This window comes from Pezoporus flaviventris, unplaced genomic scaffold (genome assembly GCF_033815535.1).
Source record: "Pezoporus flaviventris isolate CSIRO_AGI_PZ_B2104156 unplaced genomic scaffold, CSIRO_AGI_Pfla_v1 ptg000031l, whole genome shotgun sequence".
Taxonomy (NCBI): Eukaryota; Metazoa; Chordata; class Aves; order Psittaciformes; family Psittacidae; genus Pezoporus; species Pezoporus flaviventris.
In genome coordinates, this window is record NW_026892579.1 from 33,765,408 (window position 1) to 33,774,751 (window position 9,344).

Below are 9,344 nucleotides of genomic sequence, written 5' to 3' on the forward strand. Positions count from 1 at the left end.
CTTTCTACACATAATCTTTTTTAAATCTACTCTTGTGTTTTATTTCAAAAAAATCCCTAGAAATTGAAAAGATCTAAACACAGGGCAGTTTGTCTTCTTGTTCCCACTATTGCAAATATGGACTAAATTAGCAAAATAATGGAATCACATCAGATTTAAAATTCAGTCAGAAAATGTTAGTGGTAAGTAAACACATTCAAATTTTGTGCTTATTGCATAACCTTGAACGTTTGCTTTGGAGGAAACACTTCAGCTTGTTATTTTACACATTGCTGTTAAGCAGAACTCTGAAAAAATATACAGATGAACATAAAATTTCTTCTTCTTGTTCCTCTTAGCGCACAGAACAATTAGTGACAGAAATCTCTGGTAGCCAAAATTCTGTCAGAGCTTAAATCCACGGGGATTTATATGGCTGTTAAAAATTGGTGGTGATGCTTTCTGTTCACAGCTATCATACCTCTATTAATTCATACATGCCAATTTACATCTAAGCCATAAGAGACGTATTTTTAATTCATTTCCTTTTATGCAAATTGATTTGGATACTTTTGTTTTTAAGATATTTAAAGTCATACTACCAGACATGTCAACCACTTTGACGGAAGTGGACAACTTTAATCTCTACTGCACTTGGGTCCATAGGTAATTTCCCTTAGGAGAATATAATGAATCACTTGATCTCAGCTAACATAGATGAAATTCTAAAGTGGAAAATGCTGTACCTCATGTCACTGCAATCACTTCAGGTAGATTTACTAGGCACCCCCAGCATTTTCCTGATATTTCTTACTAGTATAAAATTAATCTTGCCAAAAAAGTAACCTACTGGTTCAAAAAGCAGCAATATGCTAATTTCTAACTGTACCATTATTCCTTGCTTTTCAGAAATATGCGCAGCAGAGATATGAAAGAAGGTATACAAAAGGCAAAACACAGCTAATTACAGAAACACATAAGAACTGTCAGAGGCAGGAAATGCAGTGCAGGGATTTAAAGACACATTCCAGGACAGTAACTGATTTTATTGGGGAAGAAAAGAAAAAAAAAAAGTAAAAGGTAGTAAAAGATGTGTTTATAGTATGTAGCATATTTCTAACTTCTTTCCTAAGGGATTCCTTTCCAGTCCTTGCCTTAACACTCTATAACTTCAGTTACAATTGGTCAGTAATACATGTGAACTCCTTCCAATGAACGAAGGGATTTGAATTTAGCCTTTTGTCATGTTCTTTTTCCTTAACTTATACATCGCTCTTGACAACCTTATTTAGCATTGCATTTCACATTTGCTTCTGTTACTGAAGATGCTGAAAAAAAAGTACAAACACTCGTTATAAAGAGCCTTTTAATTTTTTTGTTATTCTCACGATCACTCAAGTTTAAAAAGCTTCCTGAAACAAAAGTATCTGCATTATTAATATTAAAGGCCCAACACAATCCAGTCAGAAAAGAAAATTTGCAATGTAGTACTAAGGTGCTTAAGCCTCATGATCAATAAATACTGTGAAAAAGGTGTGGAAAAGCTACAAATGACCAGTTTGTTCTCTGCACTTGTGTGGAGAAATCTGCGGATGTTATCTACCTAGACATTAGTAAAGCCTTTGACACCATTTCTCACAGCATTTTCCTGGAGAAAATGGCTGTTCATGGCTTGGACAGATGTACTCTTCACTGGGTAAAAAAACCTGCCTTGATGGCTGGGCCCAAAGAGTGATGGTGGATGGAGTTAAATCCAGTTAGCAGCCAGTCATAAGCAGGATTCCCCAGAGCTCACTCACTGGAGACAGTTCTGTTTAATATCTTTGTGTCCTGGGTTCAGCAGTAGCAGTCGTTTTTCTCCTTCTTAGTAGCTGGTGCAGTGTTGTGGTTTTGACTTTCGGCCTGGGAACCACACCGATAACACCAATGTTTTTAGTTGCTGCTCAGTAATGTTTACTCTGACCAAGGACTTTCTGAGTCTCATGCTCTGCCAGGGAGGAAGGGAAGCCAGGAGGAAGCAAAAATGGGACACCTGAGCCAAACTAGCCGAAGAGGTATTCCATACCACAGCATGTCATGCCCCCTATATAAACTGGGGGCAGTTACCCAGAAGGGTTAGATCACTGCTGGGTTGGGCTGGGTATCAGTCGGCAGGTGGTGAGCAGGTATTCTCTTCCCTTATTATTTCCTTTATCATTATTATTACTGGTGGTAGCAGCAGGTTTGTGTTATACCTTAGTTACTAGGCTGTTCTTATCTCAACCCATGGGAGTTACGTTCTTTCGATTCTCCTCCTCATCCCTCTGGGAGCCAGCAGAGGAAGAGGAGGGGAGTGAGAGAGAGGCTGTGTGGCTGACTGAGTTTAAACCATGACACTTTGTCAATGATTTGGGTGAGGGGATCAAGTGCACCCTCAGTAAGTTTGAAAATGACACCAAGTTGTGCAGGAGTGTTGGTCTGCTTGAGGGTAGGAAGGCTCTACAGAGGGATGTGCAGGGGCTGGATTGATGGCCTGATACCCATTGCATGAGGTTCAACAAGGTTCAGTGCCGGGTCCTGCCCTTGGGTCACAACAACCCCATGCAATACTACAGGCTTGGGGAAGAGTGGCTGGAAAGCTGCTTGGTGGAAAAGGACCTGGGAGTGTTGGTGGACAGCTGGCTGAATAGGAGACAGTAGTTTGCTTTAGGTGGCCCTGCTTGAGCAGGGAGGGTGGACCAGATAAACTCCAAAAGTCCCTTATAATCACAGCTCCTCTGTAATTCCGTGATTGCTGATATAGGTAAAGGCTGCAAAAGTGCTGATATTTTGCCAATAAGACAAGGAGAATGAACAGTAATTACAGATAACTTAGTTTAGTTTCAATCCCTAGAAAAATCAGACTAAAGATGACATGGAAATCAGCTGATAAAAAGGTCAAGTGCTATAATGTAATTAGTTACAGAGCAGTACAGCTTTATAGAAATGAGGTTTTATAAAATTCACCCAGTTTCATCATTTTACTCAGTCACAGGTTTGGCTCTGTCATGCTTTAATGCAGCAGACAGCTAAACCATACATAGCCAATCACCAATCCACCCCATACACCTTGCAGTGGGATGGAAGAGAGGACAGCAGACAATTCACTTCTGCTATCCACAATGATAGGTTAAAGCCTCATGGCAAGATGCCTATAAATAAGAACAGATGCTCTATATTGCTTTTTAACATAGGGGTTAATAATAGAGGGCATAAGACAAAATGTAGATTAAAACACGTAGGAAGAAAGAACATGCATTATACACACAGGATGAATTTATCCTCTGTAGATAAGAAACTGATAAAATGACTACATAGCATACTACTTAATATCTCACTACATTTTAATGATGTCGTGGTTTAAACCCAGTCAGGTAACTTGTTCACTCACTCCCAGTGAGTGGTGCCGAACTGGCAACAATCGAGGTCCGTGTCCATCTCCCCCCACCCTGCACCGGGGCTCTCCCCTTCCCCGCTCCCGGAGGAACGGGGAGGAGGATCGAGAGAGTGCAACTCCTACGGGTTGAGACAAGAACAGTCCAGCAACAAATCACCACCGCTACTATCAGCTAAAACAATGATAAGGGAAAATAACAAGGGAAGAGAATACGATACCACCGGCCAAGAAAGTGAGTTCCACCCGGAAGCCCCTGTCCTTCCGGGTAACTCCCAGTTACCCCCCACCCCGGGCATGACGTGCTGTGGTATGGAATACCTCCCCGGCTAGCCCGGGTCAGGCGCCCCGTCTCTGCTTCCTCACAGCTTCCCCTCCTCCCTGGCAGAACATGAGCCTCACAGAGTCCTTGGTCAGGGTAAACATCACTTAGCAACAACCGAAAACATCGGCTTCACCAACACTGTTCTCAAGCTAGAAGTCAAAACACAGCACTGCACCAGTTAACACAAAGGAAAAACATGACTGCTACTGCTGAACCCAGGACAATGAAGATTAACTAGTGCTACACATTACCATAAGCGGCATTTTAAATGGACCTGACTACCTGGCAAATATCCCACAGTAGCTGACAAATGGAAATACCATGGAGTTATTTCTATGAGATTCCAGAAGGACTAGAAATAAGCCTAAGGCTATTGATCATTTAAATCAATTATCTGGAAGTGACTGGAAAATTACTACTGACAAAATTCTGTAGATACCACATCTGGAGTTAAACAATGGTGAGGATAAGACAGAGGGACATGTTTAAGAGAGGAAAATGCATAGGCACATAGAAAGAAATAAGACAGAAAGGATCACTGAATTCTGAGAAAAGTAGCTCTGGAGAGAATATGTATGTATAAAATGTAACTATAACCTGCTTCATGAAAAGAAGGCTGAAAATTGTCTTGATGGAACATCAATTGATCTTGATGAAGAAAGAATCTTCCAGGAGAAACTGAGTTCCTGTTATTCTCAGCTGTACTTGAAGAAGTTACAGCAGGATGGAAGGGATGGGAAGTGGGATGGGAAGACCCACAAACTGAAATAAATAGATACTGGTTTTAAGAAGGGAATGTAACAGAAAACTAATGAAAACAGAGACTATTAATAACAACCCTTATCTGAAAACAGGTATTTTCGAAGTAAAATATACTTCAGTGAAATCAGGTGTTACTGGGCACTGCACAGAAGTAAATGGATACAATCCAGTCGACGTATGTAGGAGATGAAATAAAATGCTCCATTGATTTCTTCTGGCCTTAATTGACAGACAAATAAACTCATGAAATCAAGCTTGTCTTTTTTTTTATTGTCTGATAACTCTTCTTGACCTCCTTGTGCTCTATGTTCTGTAGAACAAAAGAGAGCAGAAGCAGGAGCCTAAGGGAGTCAGACAAAAAGGACTACAAATGAATTTTAGAAAATCCTTTTGCAGCCTATTTTGAAATGCCATTCCCAGTAAACCACAAAGAAAAATCACCTGTTCCCCAGAGTGCTTTGCAAATGCAAAAATACTTAAAAGTTCTGGCTCCACCTCTTGTAAGATTATGCAGATACCCTACCAGTTGTCTTTATTTGAAAGACTACACAGCACTACTGGTGAAAGCTGGGAAAACTATGGGAATTAGCATCTTAATGCTTGAGTACCAGAAACAATCTGCTAATAAGCAATTAAGTGGTGATGCTAGAAAGTCTAGCTTATCCACACAATTTTTGTAAGAGGAAAGTTTTTCTTACAGTGCACACTACATGACTTGCATTCGTCTTTGTTTAACTTGTGAAGTAATGTGAAATTAAGGTCCTTGGGGCTTTTCTTTTTCCTGTTAAAATTTTCTTATGTAATTGATTAGTTAAGCTTTTTAACTGATTTCATCTAATTAAAGAAAATAATTATGTATTAGCTTATGAAAAAAGCAGAACCACATGCATTAACCTCCCAAGTGCCCACATAATCATTTGTCCTTGCCTTCTTTCTGTTCTTTTACCATTGGTATGTTACTCTGTTAAGCAAGTAGAACAAAAGTGTGGAAATGAGATTATGTGGTCACTTAGGATCCTGCTGTCCTCAACAGCTTTTGTATCAGGTTCATATTTTGCTAGGGACTAGCCCTTCAAGAAGTTCATGATACCTAAGAAAATTCTTTAACAAATGCAAGGAAGACAACTGGGTATAGAATTTTGAAGTGATGATAGAATATGCCTCAAAGCTTCAAAAATAAAGGAAAAAAAAATCTTAGGTTGATCACAGAATCACAGGCTGAGGTTGGCAAGGACCTCCAGAGGCCATCTGTTGCAAACCCCAGCTTTTCAATATCTTGAAGGATGGAGACTCCACAACCTACATGGGCAACCTGTGCAAGTGCTCACCACTGAAAAGAGCCTGACTCAATCTTCTTCTTCAGGTATTTACATATACTGACAGGACTCCCCTGAGCCTTCTTTTCCCTTGACTAAACAGTCCCAGGCCTCTCAGGCTCTCTTCATAGAAGAGAAGCTCCTGTCCAGACTTTGCATCCTGTTTGCGGCCCTTTGCTGGATTCTAGCTAGCATGTCCATGTCTCTCTTGTACTGAAGATCCCAGAACTAGATACAGTTACTCCAGGTGTGATCTTACCAGTGCTCAGTAGAGAGGAAGCATCACATTTCTCAACCTGCTAGTGATACTGCGGCTAATACAGACCATGATACTATTCTCCTTCTCTGACTCAAAAACACACTGCTGGCCCATATTTAACCTAGCATCCAATAGGACCACTGGTCTTTTTATACAAGCTGCTTTCCATCCAGCTGGCCCTCAGAATGTTCCTCCCTAGATGCAGGAGTTTTCATCTTCCTTTGTTGAACTACATGAGGTACCTGTTGACCCATTTCTCCAAAATGTCCAAGGTCCCTCTGGATGGTAGCAAGACACTCTGGCATATTAGCCATACCTCCTTGTTTTGTATCAAGAGGAAACTTACTGAGCATACACTATATCTCATCATTAAAATCGTTAATATTCAAGAGAATAGGACTCAGTATTGACTCTTGGGGCACACTATTGTCCTCCAACTAGATTTCGTCTCCACCCTCTGGATACAGCCAGTGAGCAAATTTTCAATCTACTTCATTCTCTGCTCATCTAGCCTGCACAGACACAGAATCTCTATGAGAATCTTATGTGAGAGAGAGTGTCAAAAGCCTTAATCTTTAAAAATAATTCTAGAACCTCCTTTATTGATTAAGTAATCACCTAATCCTACATGAAACAATTATCTGTTGCCATTTGGCATACTTATATACAATAATTTTAATTTACAAAATGCAAGCTTCCCTCTCCTTCCATACTGGGATTCCAGGTAAAAATAATTTATTTTGTATTTATTATATGCATGGCTAACTTCATAGCTCATCTTGATTTCACTTTTCTCCACTCTTCCCTCATTTATATAAATACACTCCAGCTCAGGATGCTGAAAACACATCTGTTCTTACTAAAACTAGGTTTAGTAAGACTTACTAAACCATTAGTCAGAAATGATGTGTTGGAATTCATAAAATTTAATTATTTTTTAAAAATAATAAATTCTGAGTCCTCATCTACAACTGGGCTCTCAGAATACTTTTCCTTTCTACTTTTCTATGTATTATTTACAGCTGTCTACACACAATATATACGATGTCAATTAAATGGTTTGGGAAAGTTTAAGGATTTAATGAAGACCAGTAAGTTGTATTCCTACCTGCCCTCATGTAATATGAGGTGGCTAGGAAAAGCACTTTGAAAGGCAAGGGATATCTGTAATAGAAACAGATCCATTTGTCCATAGTTTAAGGAGTTTGAAGTCTATAGATCTTCCAAATGACTTCAGCTGTTTCTAGATGATCATGTAAGTGTTACAGACAGAATGACTGGTTTTATTTATAGACTGCTTGAAGCCTAGGCTCATTTCTTTTAGATGGCGGCCCTGTAGTTTTATCTATGCCTTAGTCATTTCAAGACTAAAGTTATATTGGTACAGTAAAAGAGTACTACATCTTTTTGGGACTAGATGTAGTGCATCATTTGCTAAACAGTGCTTTTTATTTATGAAAACATATTATGTGTCTACACTATGATCTATATTAGCTGTTATTGGAGCTGTCAGATTGATATTACGATTTGGGTTTAGATCTATAACGGATAGAGACCCACGCACATAAGAGACTTGCCTATCTTTCACCCTCTGCTGCATCTGTATAATTCTGGGATAAAACAAAGCTGACCTGAACTTCAGTGTATGCAAGAAAAAATAGCTGATTTTTTTTATTACCATTTCACTACCACCTCTGATACTGTTTCCTGTCTTGGTTCATAATATCTGGAGCCTGTTATTTTTTCTTTAGGACATACCATAAAATCTATTATAGTTTTCTATGCTCATAAAAACATAGCAGTTAGTTAAGGTCTGACAGAAATTCTTTATAGACATTGTAGGAAGAACTATTTTTCTTTTTTTTTTAAATTTCTTTGTTGTTAGGATCCTTTATGCGACTGAGGGTAGATGAACTGTATTACTTTGATTTTAATATGATTATACCCAGAATGCTAGATGCCTGTTTTTCATTGTCAGACTGAAAAATTCATATAAATAAATGGATAAAGAAATCATCATGGAGACTGTGAAAAATAGTAAACTACCGATTTAACACTTATAGAAAAATCTGGTCTTTCATTTCTGGCTTCATAATGACTAATTGCTTAATTCAATACATTTTGCTGCTCCAATAATTTCTCTGATTTTATTGTAAATTCAACATTAACATACCATATCTATAATAACTTTACAGTTTTCTTTAAGGTCTTTACTTCTAAATTTGCCATATCTGATATATTGGCTAAAGTGAGTAGAAATAGAATGCCATTTGCATTATATTTTTTTGGTGAAGCATTTTGAAGAAACAAAATAATCATATTTTACTACAGAGCTTAGTTTGAGTCTTTAAATCATCAGCTGTGAAATTGGTGCTTCTTATTAATCTATTATCTTGACTAACTTTTCTTTTGAGAGCCAATAAAACTCCACTTAAAGAAACTTGTCTAAACCATGTATCAAAATATATTTCTGTAACTAAAGGCCAAGAATAATGTCCTCATGGGTGCCTTCAGTTAACTTAAATGAACACTTTGGGGGAATAAGCTGCAGCTCAAGTACAGAATAGATATATTCTCAGTATTATGAAATATTTCCATTATGGTGGTGTATTGAATCTTTAGGCAGAATCACAGTGCAGTAAAATATTGTAAAAATTCTTGATAAAAATAAAAAGTTTAGAAAGCCTTTAAACAAAAAAATTAAACAAACATGTAAGAATTGCAATTTCCTAATTCGGCACTTTTTATTTTTTGGTTTAGATATTCCAGTCTGTGATCATATGAAACACTGCCATGACTTTTACATAAGGACTTTGCTGAATTAAGACCATCATTTTAATCCTTCAGGCTGAATCAGCTTGTTGCTTTTCACTTCTGGAAAGTACTGTCTTACAGTGAATTTTCCTGTAGAAACCCATTAGATTTAAGTCTGTTAGGATGTTACAGTATTAGAAGAATATCAGAAAAAGTGTAAGTATGTTGAACAGTTTGTCTGCAGGTCATGAGAAGTCCACTAAATAAGGGAAGTTTCGCTGTGTCACATCATGTAGACACACCTCACAATGACATTAGAACACTGAGCCCTTTCAGGGTATTTGCAACAGGAAAAGGTGTTAAAAGAACTACAAACATTAATGAAAACAATTATTCAAGAAGCTTTGACATTTTTCAAATAATGACTTGGGCAGAAGTATTTATTTTTGGGGTTCAGGTCACCAAGAAATTGCAAGGAGAGGCTATATTTGTTGAAGGTAGGAGGTGATGTCTGGTTAAGAGTTTATGTTAAATGCC